The sequence below is a fragment of the Sphaeramia orbicularis genome, chromosome 1, assembly GCF_902148855.1.
Source record: "Sphaeramia orbicularis chromosome 1, fSphaOr1.1, whole genome shotgun sequence".
Lineage (NCBI taxonomy): Eukaryota > Metazoa > Chordata > Actinopteri > Kurtiformes > Apogonidae > Sphaeramia > Sphaeramia orbicularis.
Genome location: NC_043957.1, coordinates 30,857,168 through 30,873,105, shown reverse-complemented (window position 1 = coordinate 30,873,105; position 15,938 = coordinate 30,857,168). Strand labels below are relative to the sequence as shown.

Sequence of the window (15,938 nt, the reverse complement as noted above, 5' to 3'; positions counted from 1 at the left end):
TATTCTGTACTAATGCTGAGGTTCCTGTCCCCACGTAGCCCATCCACACTAACACAGATATTTTACATATTTTTCTCTACATTCAGTCATTTGAAGATAAAAACTGCTGTTTGTATTTCTTGTGTAAACAGTGACAGCAAAGAGAAGAAAAAGATGGTGTCACATAGTAATTCAGGTATGCCTACTGTTGTTTTGTGTATTGGCCATGCAGCTGAAATATCAACTAGAGGTAGTTTAGGTGCATTAGTCAGTGTACGACCTGCAGTAGATCAGAGTTAAGGGGTATACGTTTAGGAGTCAGACAGATCCAGACACATGTTCTAGTGTTGAGGCCAAATATACAATATATAAAGAGTACACTTCCAACCAAACCAACACTTAAGGTAACTTAAGCCTCTGTGTCCACTCCGTCAAATATTAACCACGGTCTCCACACCTTAAAGTCCAATAAATAAATATATATATAGAAGGAAGAATAAGAATAAATAAGAGTAAAAGAAAAATGGTTTGTTTGTTGGATGAAAACAATGAATGCATGGAAAAAGCAGAGGAGGAAAAATATCTGAATAGAATAGAATAGAATAGAATAGAATAGAATAGAATAGAATAGAATAGAATAGAATAGAACAGAGGTTTATTGAAACATATCTTTATAGAAATCATTTAGCAGCATATTTCTCAGTAGTCACATATAAAAACAAAAAATATAGTGGCTAATAAATATAGAATAAATAAATGACGTAGATAGGACATGGGATAAACCCCAACTACACACACAGATTCATTAGTCTGGCCAATTAACCAGCACCCACAGGACATTTTACAAACGATTACTATCTGCAGAACTTGGCTTCGGTAGCAGACGATGGCTGTTATCAGGCTTCTTGATTTTACATTGACATAGGGAAAATAACACCTCAAAAAGTAAAAAAAAAACACACCAGATTTTTCCCAATTAGTTCCAGATTTATTGATTAATCACTCCGAGTTTGATGTTCAGCGATGCTGATATTTGAACTGATTGCTTTTATCGGACAGGTATGTAGTTTCTACTAATAAGAATAGATCATTAATGACAATGGTAATATTTTTACTATGGAGTGGAGACATCAGCCCATTAATCGACTATCAGCTTTTGCCTCTAACAAACATATCATACGATATCAACCTTTAAAAACCATCTGTGCCTAAACGACCAGAGACCTGTAACAGCTGTTACCTGTTTTTGCGTTCTGTACCAGAGCTCTTCATGTTAATGTGCATTTAATTGATAGAGTATAATGTGTTTGATGGGTGGGGCGGGGGTACAATCGTTAGCACAGTGAATAAGACGTGCACTCAATAGGTCAACTGGTCATTGGTAGGTGTGAATGTGACAGTAAAGGGTTTGTCTGTATATATATCAGCCCTATGATGAACTCTACCCCACCTTCGCCCATTGGTTGCCGGAATAGGGTCCAGTACCCTCTCAAGGGCTGAGTGGTTTGGGAAATGAATATATGGATGTGTTCACTTTTGTATAAAAAGATTTGTCCTCAGTGGAGAAAAATACTAACTGTGCAAAATTAGATTAAAACTTTCTGAAATACTATAATTCACCCTGTTCACACACATCTTACAGTCAACATTTAAAAGCTTTTCAAGGACTTGTAAAATGATTTTAAGCATCAAGGTCATAAACAGAAGTGTACTTTAGTCAATTATTAAAGGAAAATTAAACTTTTATTCTCTGGCACATTCATTTCCAGGGCCCCCCCACCCAGATGCTCCAACTGCCCCACCAAATAGACCTGCTTCATCCCAAAATTAAAATAACTGAAAAATATTTTATTTTGTCCTTATCAATCTGTCCAATTTCAAACATGCCACATCGAAATAATAAAAGTATATTTATATCTGATTGGTTGGTGTGGCCATATAAAAAGTGACAATTTTCTGACTTTACTACCGCTTACATAAACAAAAAACTGCTTTGCTAGCTCAGTCTGATAATAACTAGGACATCAGTTGAAAAACATAAGTTTCCATGGACAGACTTAGTTACCACGTCCACAAATTTCACGTATTTCTAAGATAGTAGCCTAGCCCCGTGCTAGCTGCTGATGGAGGAGCAACTAACATCAAGGCTGAGTTATGATCCACTGCTGTCATTCAACTTTTTGCCCTCTGGCTGCAAACATGAGGCTGGACCTGTATTAACAGGGCTGTCTAGCATTAATTTAACACCAGCATAGTGTTACAGGCCTATTCATTATATAAAGTCAATTTAATAAAATTAATGATGAGCACTGTCACGAGGGGGAAGGTTGGCCCAAACAACAGGCACTTACCTGTGTTGGGGAAATAGCTCTATGGTACCGGTGTCAAACAGACGCAGGGCCCGCAGTCCAAAACTGGCCCGCCAAACGATCCAATCTGACTCCTGGGATGAATTTGTGAAATGCAAAAATTACACTGAAGATATTAACAATCAAGGATGTCAAAATCATTTTAATTTAGGTTCCATATACAGACCAATTTGATCTAAAGTGAATCAGAGCAGTAAAATACTGTCATAATAACCTATAAATAATGACAATTCCAAATTTTTCTCTTTGTTTTAGTATAAAAAAGTACAATTACATGAAAATGTTTACATATAGAAACTATCCTTTTACAAAAAGTGTAAATAATCTGAACAAATATGAACAACCTGAAATGTCTTAAGAGAAGTCAGTGCAATTTTACCAATTTTCTGCCTTTTACTAAATGTTTTGTGTCTTTGTAGATCCACTGAGATCTGTAAGGTGTAATTCACATGTGAAAACAATAACCAGAGGCATAATATTGTTAAAATTGCACTTATATTTCTGGTTGCTGATGTTTAACTTTGTAAATTATTATAATGTCATTTAACTTTTTCCCACTGTTATTATTTTACTGGTCCAGCCCACTTAAGGTCACACTGGGCTGAATGCGGTCCCTGAAATAAAATGAGTTTGACACCCCCGCTCTACCTGCCACTGTCTGTTATTTACTCAACCAGCATGGTGCTTGTTGGAAGGTGAAGAGACTGTGAACAAGTTTACATCTGAGTCCCATAATATAACTGCGCAGTACAGAGGCAATTTCTCATAGACTGCAAGGGAAGCTCGGCTTCCCCTAAAATTATGAAAATTAAATGGTTAAATATGTACGATTGTGTTGACACTTCATTGACTACAAATGTGTTAGAACACGTTCATCTCACAGACGAGTTTGTTCAGAATCAGCTTTATCACAAATCAATGGACTCGATGTTGTTCACTTCTCATACATTCCCGTTGCGCTGTTTTCTCATTCGATCTCTGCTCAGTGCATTTGCCCGTAGACGCCCAGTGTCCATGCACTTTAATGGGACTGAGTGGAACAGTATTTTTCATTGCCTCAAAACTGGACGGTAATTAGATAAATGCCAGGATGTTGTCCCGCCCCCAGACACCCAGCGTCTCTGGGGGTGAATGGAGCTGTGGGCGGACCTCAGCTGGGCTGGACACCAGGCTGCCACATGCTGATTGGAGGATCAGTCGAAAGGCTGAACCCCGTTAGATTGACAGCTATTTTCAGATCTACTCCTTCACTGACACAGTTCAGTTTAATACCACTGTGCATTCTGCTGTGAAATCGAGAGAGAAACCACTACAAAATTACTTGTTCATTTCTTGCACTGTAAATAAAACACACTCATTGTACTTCCTTGTTTCAATTTAACATAATTTCACCGTTTTCTTGTTTAGTTGGTACGATAAGGTCACTGACCATTTTCTTAAAAAGGAACGGAGGGCTGAATTTATGTTTAAATAACTTGACTTTTTTTTTTTTTTTTTATGTAAGCCGACAATGAGCTTCCCCTCCCTGAAAGACGAGCCGCCGCCACTGGCACAGTAATACCCCTCAGCCAGAATGGACAGACAGACGACAAAATGACTACAAGCCAGTCGGCCTGGGTAAAAACTAATATCTGTCAGAAAACAAAGCAGACAACTAACAAAGTTTGTTACCTGGGTCTGCTGTTCCTTTTCTTTTCGGTGTCCTTGTCTAAATCTGACAGCCTTGTGCTCTAGGGGTTTTTGAGGGGGATTCCATTACGAACAACACAATTAGATTCCATGACTTCTGCTCAACCTTCAACAATTTACTAAATAGATTTTAAAGCTCTATGACTTTCACCAAACCTGTAGATTGTACAAAATATCATCTGACCAGGTCTGATCCCCCAAAAACTGCACCTGTCCAGAAAATAGACCCAGATACAAAGGTTGGACCACGAGAATAAAGAGGGTTCGGTTCAAGGTCCAAATGAACATTTACATGTACACTCATACTCCAGTCAGTATCTGTTTTCTGGAGTTATCAGATTATTCAAGTGATCATGTAAGCAGCATAATCTGATCTGTTTTATCAGATAACAACAGTAATCTGATTATGAAAAATCAGACTAACACACCTGGATTTCTCTCCATTACTCCTATGTCTTCATGTGCATATACCTGTAAATCTAATTTATTTTCATGTTTTACATCTACGCACATATTAAAAAAAAAAAAAGTTGCAGATATTTCAATAATGGACTGAAACGTCTAAACCAGGGTTTTTCCATTTATCATATATCTGGAGTGCATGTAAACACATCAGATCTAATTATGTCAATTATCTCATTATTCCCAGTGTTTGTATTTTCAGGGTCATGTAAATGGGCTCAGTATCTCTATTGCATCCGTAGTGAAAGTTCAGCAGTTTAAAACATCTGATAGGCTTCATGTTTTGCTTCCCTGCTCCCATGTTATTTCCTGAATTAATAAACTGTGTCAGTGTCTCACGATGATGACGTCAGCACTGCTCTGGAAAGATGAAGATGAATTTATGTGACTTTCACTGACAGATAAAATGTCTCTGTTTAACCAGACAGGGGCAATCTGTTCTGACTGAAATCTGTGTGTGTGTGTGTGTGTGTGTGTGTGCGTGCGTGCGTGCGTGCGTGTGTGTTCATGAGTTCATGGTATGCGTCACAAACCAGTCTGTGTAAGTGTTGATTAAATAAATGATCATGTTTATAGAGCAGACTTTCTTTCAGCGTATTTGAGCAAGCGTGAAAAACATACACACATGAACGCAGCACACCCTACAGACAGCTATTTACCTTTTATTTCTACAACAGAAAATGGAAAAAATGCCAAAGTTCAATATGTACCATATAACAATGTATGTATGTGTCAATGTTCGCTTCTTTATTTGTTATATCTCCAAATGCAATGTTTATTAGAGATGTCGGCTTTGTTTTATTATCATTTTACATTGACAGTGGAGAAGAGAACTAGTTTCTGAAGTAGTTTACAAATAGTTGATTTAAAAAAAAACACTGAATTGGTTTCTAATTCAGAAAAACAATGATGACCACACAAAATAGTAAAAAACACAACTTGTCACAAGTTATAATTTTTCTGGATGTGATGACAGATAGGCAGATGGACAGATTATCAGTTATTATAAGTAAATATTATCATTATTTTTGTTCATTTTTTAAACGCATTTTACAGCACCATCTAGAGCTTTATCCTAGATTATTTTATTCTGAGAACTGTGTGCCACACTGGCTGTTAACTCATCAATAGTGCATGACAATCATTTCATTTTATTCATATTATATGTTTTGACTGGTCCACACAGTACATATAGTATATTTACATTAACATAACACTAGGGCTGTTAACTAAGGGTTATTTTCATTATCAATTAATCTGATGATTTTTTTTTCCTCAATTAAATGATCATTTCTTTGATCCATAAAACCATGAAAATAGTGAAAATATATATTTCCTAAACCATAATGTTATCCTACAATGTTCCAAAACCTCATCAATGTTCACTTTAGTCATTACAGAGAAGGAAAGAAAATGGAATATATTCAAATTTAGTTTTTGATAGTTGATGTTTTCGCATGACCAGACCAACATTCTGGAGTTGTCTTTCAGCATAATTCAAGACTTCTGCACCTACGTCTTGTGTCTATTGTGGATGTAGGAAATGTCCTCCATGATGTAGGTTTTTGGGTTAAATACATGATTGATGGTTGATGAGGCTGTGTCATATGAGACTGGGATATGATTCTATTGCCCTATTCTGTGTTGGAAATTTAGAAAAGTGGTTTAATGTGTTTTTGTGAAACAGCACTGAACAATGTCAGGTTCATCTATTTTTAGGAGGATGGTGCGCATCTTCAAACCTGATGATGAAAACCTGATGATTCAGCTCCTGCAGAAATCAGATAAATTTCTATAATTGAAATGGATTATCGATTGTCAAAAAGGTTGCAAGTTAATTTAATAGATGAGAACTGCAGATCTCGGTAACACCAACAAACACAGAGGACACAAAATATTTTAAATGTTAACATTAGGATTGTGACCGGCCAAAATAAAGCAATGAGCAATATAATATTAATGTGCTTTGCCTAATTACTGCATTATGCTATAATATTACATGTTTTTATTGTGGTAGACGATTCTGGCCTTGTTTCCCACCCATAAATTGAAAACAATTTCTTTTTGTTACTTGTAATTAATCACGTTCACCAACACAAACACCCCCCACGTGCACTGAAGCAAATTGCTTGGAAAACCACTTGTTATCAGTTAGAACATGTTACTTCCTCTGGTTAAATTTCCACACTTACTGATTTTTACAACTTGAACATTGTGTTTTTCAAACTATAAACTTCAACCTATAGTCAGATCCTATCGTAAGGTGTATCTAGACTTATTTTTTCCGAGGGATATTTATAAATTAAGCCTGGTATGTACTGGTGCAGCCTTACAACCAAGGCTGACAGTGTCAGAAATTCAGAATAAGTATCTCACAATGGGACTAACAAAATGACAAGTGACATTGACAGACATTCTAATAGTCTTCTTATGGTCTAATGTTGCTCATGGATGGGTCACTGTAGTCTGATCACAGATTTCAGTTATTAACTCAAAAGTATAGACCTACAACCATTACCAGAATTAATAGAAGGTCTGCCACCTACAATGAAAGGACAAAATATCAGGTTAGGCCTACTATCAAATTGCTATTGTAGCCTTATTCAAGAGAAGTTTAAGTTTCCAAATGAGCAAACAAAAGACCTCTTAAATTCCATTTAAGGCATGAGGAAAATCACCCTAGAAGACATGATGATGATGATGCTGATGATGATGATGATGATGCTGATGATGATGATGATGATGATGCTGATGATGATGATGACGATGATGATGATGATGATAGTGAAAATAATGACGCCAGCAGGCCTACAAATCTGCATGATCTGTTGAGACAGTGGATCCGTGTGTGGACCATGGCTGAAGCCTAAGGCTGCGCCCCCATACCACTCTCATTCATTCATCTTTCAAAGCCACACCCACTCTGTCCTCTGCTGTACTTTGTTCTAAAATATTCTAAAGATATCCATAAATCAATGCAGAGAATAAAATTCAGTGAGCGGATCAATCCTCACATGGTAAATTTGCTTTTGTCGGTGCAAAATGTCCAGGGGAAAAATCTGATATCGTCAAAGATACTGTCAAACTTCCGTTAAAAACAATGTATAATGAATGCACTGTAATTCTGTTCCTTTGCATGTACTGTTACATTGCTCAAAAAAGATAAAAAAAAAAAAACTTATTTTCAAATGTAAATAATATGTCAAAGGAAATACATGACAGACATAAAGTGAAATGAAGCTATAAGAATATATTATCATTGTAACGCACACCTGTAAGGTCTGCATTAAAATCCACCCTGTAACGCGGCCCTTAGTGAATGCTGACTTTTAACCAACTAGCTCAGAAATGGGATAACGCATTTTACGTTGCATCGGGGTTAATGAATTAGTGAACGAGCCCAAGACTGGGATAGTGCAAAATGCGTTAAATGGACGCACTTTGCGTTGTGCTGGGCTTAATGATTTAATGAGCGAGCCCAAAAACGAGTCCCAGGGGCCCCCAGGGGCTTGTATGTGGGTTAAATAGTGAACGCACCCATTAGCGCACCCTTCAACACAAAAAGTGAGCAAATAGCGAATACAATGAGCCCAGAAATGGCTTTTGCATCCGTTAAGCCTCTGCATTCGCTCACCCAATGTTTGCTCGTCATTTGCGTTGAAAGGCGCGCAAACAGGTGCTTTCACTATTTCACCCAGAAAAAAGCTCCAAGTTGGCTATAACCTCTATACCATGACAGCTACATTACAACCAATAGAAATGCAGCATGAAGTGATACTCTGATACACAGTGCAACATATATGTCTATGTATGGTATAAAGACTGAACCCAGTCTTTCTCTGTAAAATTGTCATCCCAAGCTCTTCTACATATTTTCTATAAAAAGAAATACTATTATTGCAGCAGCATGATCTTTAGCATAGTTTAATTGTTTGCAAATATAGCAGCAGAGATAGACAGTGTGTGCTGATGATGTTTTACTCTTGTTCAGTGACGTGTATCATAACCTATGAATCAGAACATGTGTCATACAGTCTGCAGACATGTTGTAACCAGGTTTATTAGATCCATGTGAGACGGTGAAGTGGCCCATAAACTCATAAGGCTGCTAGAATCTCACAATCTGTAGGTGCCTTAAGACAAATAATTGCCCCTAAATCTGTTTCTGCACACCTGTAGTCATGCACTTGACACTTGATGCCTATGGTAAGATGCAGACTAGTGTGGCACACCAAACTGTGTTCTGATAGTTATGATTATCAACGCTGATGTTTTCATTTTATAGTTAAAGGTCAAACTAAACACATTATCAACAGAACTGAGAATACATTTGATGACGTTAAGTCTTCATGTGGTGATCACAGTAAAGATCTGTTTTTATAAGTGGCTGAAAAAAACAGTTGGTTTCAGCAGCAACTTCCACATTTTAACCCATAAAGAGCCAAATATCCTATGGTGACCAAAGTCATTTGTTTTGTTAACACACTTTTTTTCAAACACACACACACACACACACATTTATTTATGTATTTATTTATTTATTTACAATAACACAAAGCATTCATACAAACCATTCACATGGACTTTTTTAGTCACCTCATACACAATCAGATTTGCATAATCAACCTTTTTTTAATTTAAACTATAATATTTGTATGCACTTTAAATATTTACTACAAATACAATTATTGATAGATGTGATAATATCTCCTAATCATGGTAGTCTGTATTAAATAATTAATGACAATAATATCTTATTTTATGCATTCTTCTATATTATAACTAGATATTCACTGACTCAGATAATGTTCTATATTTTGTTATTATACTGGACTTATACATCATTTTAAATGCACAAATTGAAGAAGACATTCTAAAGTTTTGGTCCAGATTATTCCACAGATGTACCCCTCTGACAGAGATATACTGCATCTGCATGATCAGTAAATTAAATCTGGGAAAATATTGGATTTTCACTGAAAAAGGCAAAATACAGAACATAATGTCAGTGTAAATGGAGATAAATTTCTTAGGAAAGGTTAAAAATAGAGAAACATTCATTTGGGAACTGCCACAAACGCAGCACTGGGTCTTTATGGGTTAGTCATTCAAAACCTACTGTAACTCCCATGTGTTATATACGTCACCTGTACTGAAGCCTACGTTCACCATAACCCCCAGACCCACAGCGGTAGTTAACACAGGCAACATGATCACACCTGACACATAAGAACAAACCAGGCTTCAGTGTACAGCCTGAACAGATGTGTAAAGACATGATGTGTGGGTTGGTAGTGTGTCTGTGACTAATGTGATACTTGCATGATCTCTTTCTCTTCCTTAGTAAATAAGTAACAGAGAAGTCAATTAGAGGAGTCTGTGTTAAATATGCAGTGCTTTTTATATAAACCTTCTGATCACGCCTCATCTCTAAGACTCAGCTGATCTGTTACAAATAAGTACTTGTATGTACAGTATGTGTGTCTTTCTGTGTCGTGTGCGTACGGTTAGTGAGTGTGAAATTCTGTTTCCTTCTGTCAAAGTCAGTTTTGTTCATCTCCGAAACCTTGTAACACCCTGAAAACTAGTTTTACACTCCTTTTTCTGTATTCTGGCTGTTGTTATTCTCACTGTCCATAGAGGTATTGCAATCAGGTCTATGTGTCAGTCAAAAACTACAGCAATGTTTCACCTGGACATCCAAGACATTTTTAAAAACTCTTCTTCACCACTGGGAGATACAACACTTTTTTTTTTTCTTTTTTTTTTTTTTTTTTTTTTACATTTTTGCAATTTCCTCTGAAAGCAGCTATTGCTCTGACAATATCTGTCAACATGATCTATTTCTTTTTGATGCAGAAAGTGATCTACAACCCAGAGTGTGTTTCCTGCAGTTTTCCATTCCTGTTTGATGAGCGTTGCTGACCTCAGCTTTGAATGCAGTGACTTCAGATTTGGTTTTCACAGTCATTGTTCTTTTGTTTTTCACATCAGACATACTCACTCTGATTATAGAACTGAGAGTAATGACATTGAAATCACATCCACTCCTACCCAAGTAATGTTCTAAGAGCTCTACAATCTATCACTGACATCTTATCATGCACCTGGACAGCTTGTCTTCATTGATTTGTAGTAACAGGAATAAGGAGTCTGTACTAGTGGTAAAAGACTGGACTAAACATGATGGTATAGTCTCCTTATATTCCAGGTGTGTAATAATTTATTATTTAGTTTAATACAAAATGGCAATTAGCATATATTTAGTGACTGACACATATATTATGTTTGGGTGTTGTGTTATAGTTTTGTTTTGATTTAAGCATGAATATCTTTTTGGCCAAATGATAGTTGATTTTTTTCTGTCTCAGGCTGGTTTATCTTAAGGTTCCTCAAAAACAACAACAATGTGTTTATGACACAATACCAGCAACAACAGGCCACACAGATATACAAGAACCGAGCTGGGTCTACGTTCAGGTACTGCTTGCATTTCCTCATTGAACTACAGACAGTGGCCGCTTTTACACAAAGATCCTGGAAAAAGGTGAGATGGTGATCCCACCTTTTTTGCACCACTGACTGATTTCCACAGCCAAGACAAAGGAGTAACAGAGGTGAGACAGGCTGGACCTGTGTTCCAGAATCAAAGGGGTGGTGACGCAGTGCAGTGTATGCTGTGACGTTTAACTTTGTGATGGTAGTGCCCACAGCCACACAAAAGGTTACAGCAGTCACACTTACAAACACTATCACCACATGTTGAGTTATGCTGAGTTGCAGTCACTTGCTGTGCACCTAACACTCAGTTTGTTTTGTTTAAAACGGGTTTATTGGCACTTTGATAATACACTGTCGCTAGATGGAGCGTGCACATTTAGTTTACACTGTCATTTTGCTATTAATTCATTTTCTTTTCTTTGAGTTACCTGGCTGCTGGGTGGCATTTCCTGCTTAGAGACAAAAGATGGGGCTGAGGGTGGAGAAGGGTTTTATGGGGAAGACCCTCCCATGGACCAGATCATGAGCTTGTACATCAGGAGGGGATTAGGGTTTCTTTGTGTTAGTCTTAGTTTATGTCTATTTACTTTCCCCCTGTGTGTTGACTGTGGTTTGATCCATTAGTTTATATGTTGCCCCTGTGTCTCAGCCTGGCAGGTCCGTTATTCCATGTTTCCACTATGTGGTACTGGCTCGACTCGACTCGGCCTTTTTGCGTTTCCATTACAAAAAAACACTTGGATTCTGGTACCCAGCACTAGTTTTTTTGGTATCACCTCTGCTGAGGTTCCAAGACAGGGGAACAGATACTAAAACGTGATGTATAAACTCTGCAGACCACTGATTGGTCAGAGAGTTGTCTCTGTGACCCGCCGTTTTACAAAAAACAGATGCGAAAGTTTATAGTAAATATAGCAGTAGGTTAATCCACATGGTGACAGCCCGCACAACTACACCATGGACGGTCGAGGAGGTTCAGATGTTAAAATTCAGCATGAGCTTGACGAGACAACACGTAACGAGTGAGTTTATCAACAACTCTGAGCAGATTACATGCAAGTAACCCGCCACATTGCTATGACGTCCAGGTACTGTAAAGTTGCTAGTGTCCTGTGATGGAAATGGTCTCCAGGAATAGGACCTGGCACCTGAGTCAAGCAGGTTCCATGTAGTGGAAACGCGGCATTAGTTGAATTGATGTCTAGTTTTGTTAGCATTTTCTTCAACAGTTATATTTTGTTGACCTCTTTTAAGGGCCCTATAACTGATTTTAGTTATTTGTTTTGTAAAGACATTTTTTCTGGGAAAATAAATCATTTTTGTCAGAACTTTAAACCTGTGTTTTGTGCTTTGACTGCTCGGTCCGCGACAAACTTGCACATCAGAAATACCCCAAGTATAGCGGTGTTGCTAACCTCTCCAGAGTCAGCCCGTCTTTAACCATTCCACAAATGTTAGCATGAATAGAGTCCTCCACCCAAAGTGACAACCGCTCGCAGATCTCTCCCCAGTTCAACATCTTTCTGGTCACAATGATATGTTTGTTTACTGAACACGGCCTGTGCTCATTTTTAAATCCCCCAGCGCAGGGAGTCGCACACACAATACACCATCAAAATGTCACACCTTGGTTGCAGAACAAGGGATGTTCCTTTTACATAGTGTTTTGGAATCATGATTCCTTTATCACAGTTCTGTTACTACCTCCAGAGGCGTTACAGATAAAGTTGGGTCCAAATGATCCCACCATTTCGTTTACACAGACGTTGTTCCAGAGTAAAGATGAAATGTTCCCAAGGGGCTATTATTTTCAGGTGACAAAGAGGGAGAGACAGTGTAGCAGACAGATATATGACAGCAGCATATTGAGGTTAACAACATGGAATGAAGTATTATTACTCTACACATAGTATGCAGGTTACAGATTCCGAACATCAAGGCTGAAAATGTCACTCATTGAGCGGGAATTAGGTGTTAGAACTGAGGGAGTCTAATATGTGAATGGTGCCCAAAGTAATGGGTTAAAAGCTCTCACTTTATTCCAACCAAACTCCACAGCTGCACTGAATGAAACCTGCTCATGTTTATTTCACAAAAGTGCAGTTCACTGATTGAAAGGTTTTGCCAATTAAATCTCTGCTTTTGACAACAGCTCTCATGTCAGGAGGAAGATGTTAATGGAAAAAAAGGCATTACCTCACTTTGTTTATGTCATGGTTTAAGAGCAATGTCTGTGAATCAATATTTGTCCTTTGTAAATGTTCCCTGTGTGTGTGGTGGCCCATCCTGACCAGGAAAATCAAATCTCTAGCCATCATACCATTACAAAAGAGTGATCTGATGTCTGCGGAAACCACTGAACCCTCAGGCAGGACAACTTAGGATATTACTTCTTAGTGAGTGAAAGGAAACATAAAAGGGGTGAAAGGACGAGAAAGGGTAAGGGGCTCCGAAAACCGGGTGCAAACACAAGCATAAACTGTTTGTTTGAGTGCGTCATCAAACAACCATCCATTTTTGGATGCAAGGGCACAGCATAATCTGTAAAATGGGTAAGATGAAATAACATATATGCTAGTGGGATAAGCTTCTGTAAAGGCTAATCACATCAGCTGCTGTTAAGCCACGTTAGAGCAGAAACAATTTTCAAATGGTCAACGCAGGAGTCCAGCTTCCACTTTTCAAACGTGAAATTTGTCCCTGAGGTGTCAAAACACATTCATACAATAAGAAATGACATGAAATCAAGCAGGAAATGGGTTTAACGCTTTAGTTTTAAATCTGTTCCCATTAAGTCAGTTTTTATCTTAGTTCTATATGTAATTATCAGGTTGATTTCTGCTAATGTATTTTCTATACATTAAACTAAGTGCTGATGACCACAGGGACACTGAGTCCCTTAAGTAATATCACAGGATCCTGTTTACATTAAAGAAAAAAAGAAAACACTTTTCAGCATGCAGAGGCAAAACAACCAGCAGAGACAGACTATTATAGATGATTACCAATCAGTGTGTTAATGTTTTATTAGGATTCACCAACACAAATCATTGTGTGATGCCTTGTGATTTCAGATTATTCCATATTCACGAAATATAAAACAAAATAAAACTATTTCCCTATGCTCTGTCATTTTCTCATCATTCCACCAGCCACACCATGATGGTTCATTTGCAGCCACAAAAACACCAGCACAGACAGTGTAAAGCCCATATTTGGGAATGAAATGAAAGAGAAAGCAACAACCTGATAAAAAACATTTCATAATGAAATTCAAGTGATACCATGTCTCCTTTTTCATATTTCTAGATCAACATCTCACAATATTAATTTCTTGCCAACCAACAATTCATATTAGAAGCTTCTCCATGATGTTAACAGATAAAGACCCAGACAGCCACTGGCAACCAAAAGCATCTACTGATCTAAAATGTTTGATAACTTCTGAACCACTAAGCCTATCAGTACATTGAAATAATTGGTGTAAAATGCAGTTGGCAATCTTTTCATGGTCATCAGATATGACCCATCTGGACATTCAGAGGCTCTGTAGTTACTGTGGAAACACCATCATCTTCTACAATATTGATTCACCAGTAAAACCCATGGAGTTGGATCAATGACAGTGGATGATAGACTTGGTGTCTGTTCAGCTAATGACAGATTTGCTGAAAAGTCACATTTTCTTCAGTTTTTTTCTGTTTTTGATATAATAACCCTCAACTTTAATCTGAGCTTTTATGAACATGCATGATCAGTGAATTAAATACAGGGAAATATATGATTCACACTGAAAAAACTCAAACTAAAAGGGATAATATTACAATAAACGGTGATAAAACACTAAACCCATAAGGACCTAGTGTGACTTTTGTAGCAGTTCCAACATCCGCATGATCGGTGAATTTAATACAGGAAAAAACATGATTTACACTGTAAAAAAAATAAATAAATAAATACCCAATACCCAAAATACAGAGGATAATATAATAATAACTGGTGGCAAATCACTTCAGAAAAGTAACACTGGGTCTTTATGGTAAAACTTGGTGTATCATGAATTAAGCTGGTGCAGTAATAAATTCTTTGATTCCACATTGTAAAGATGTGAGAAAACAGGTGACTGTGTCTGAACAATGTTAGTCAATTCCATCACAGGATGAGGCGACATGCGCGTAAAAACCACAAATCTCATCCATTACGCGTATTAAGGTCTGGTTGTGTTGTTTCACTCAGAGTAACTGTGGTGGACAGAAACTTAAGGCTGAGCTCAACTATTCTGGAACCAGCGGAGGATGTTAGTTAACTTTAAATATTGTTTCAGGAAGACCCAAACAGGAATGATCTTTTATCCAGTCAACATGAGGATCACTGGTCTTACCTATGCGTGCAGACCTCCTCCTCTGATCCCCCCACACCGCCCGCTGCTCATCTCTCAGAGTGTCCCATCACCGCTGGTCCAGTCCGGGGAGCGCACCGGAGACGCATAAGCAGTGTCCAGAAGGTCCGGAAATAGTAGTGCAAATATGAAGGGAAAACAAGAAGTCTGTCTAAATAAGTACACTTTGCGCCTGTTTAGCTCACTTTTGGTGAGGTTTCTAAGTTAAATCTATCTCCTCTTGCAGTGCGCACCGAAGCAAGTCAGGTTGGAACGGACTACTCCACTGCTGAGGCTCCGAGCGCGCATTTATGCCAAATGACGCACAATGCACACGGTGACTTCCGCTGTCAGCTTTCAAAATATACGTCACAGAGGGTAACGAGTGAATCTGAAGTGGTTGGGATAAGTTAAGAAGAAGCAACTGTGGAAGTAAAATTCTAATAAAGCAAATAAATATCCATAAACGTCCTCTTAAGAGCCAGGAATGTATGTTAGTCCTCTGGAGGGGACAAGAGTGGCATAGCTTTAACCTTCCATGCATACTGGTCACTACAGTG

At 37.8% G+C, this 15,938-nt stretch overlaps 1 protein-coding gene across 4 annotated transcripts in view; it reads right to left on the bottom strand.

The window, feature by feature from the left end:
- gcgrb (glucagon receptor b) overlaps positions 1-15,651 on the bottom strand; it is a 91,850-nt gene extending 76,199 nt beyond the window's left edge. For 3 of the 4 annotated variants that reach the window (XM_030148780.1, XM_030148809.1, XM_030148801.1), the window contains exon 1: positions 15,382-15,651. The gene's annotated coding sequence lies outside the window, so the exon portion shown is untranslated. Of the gene's footprint in view, positions 1-2,330; positions 2,423-15,381 lie in introns of all 4 variants that reach the window. The other variant, XM_030148790.1, reaches the window with a different exon arrangement.
- Positions 15,652-15,938: the final 287 nt, after the last annotated feature.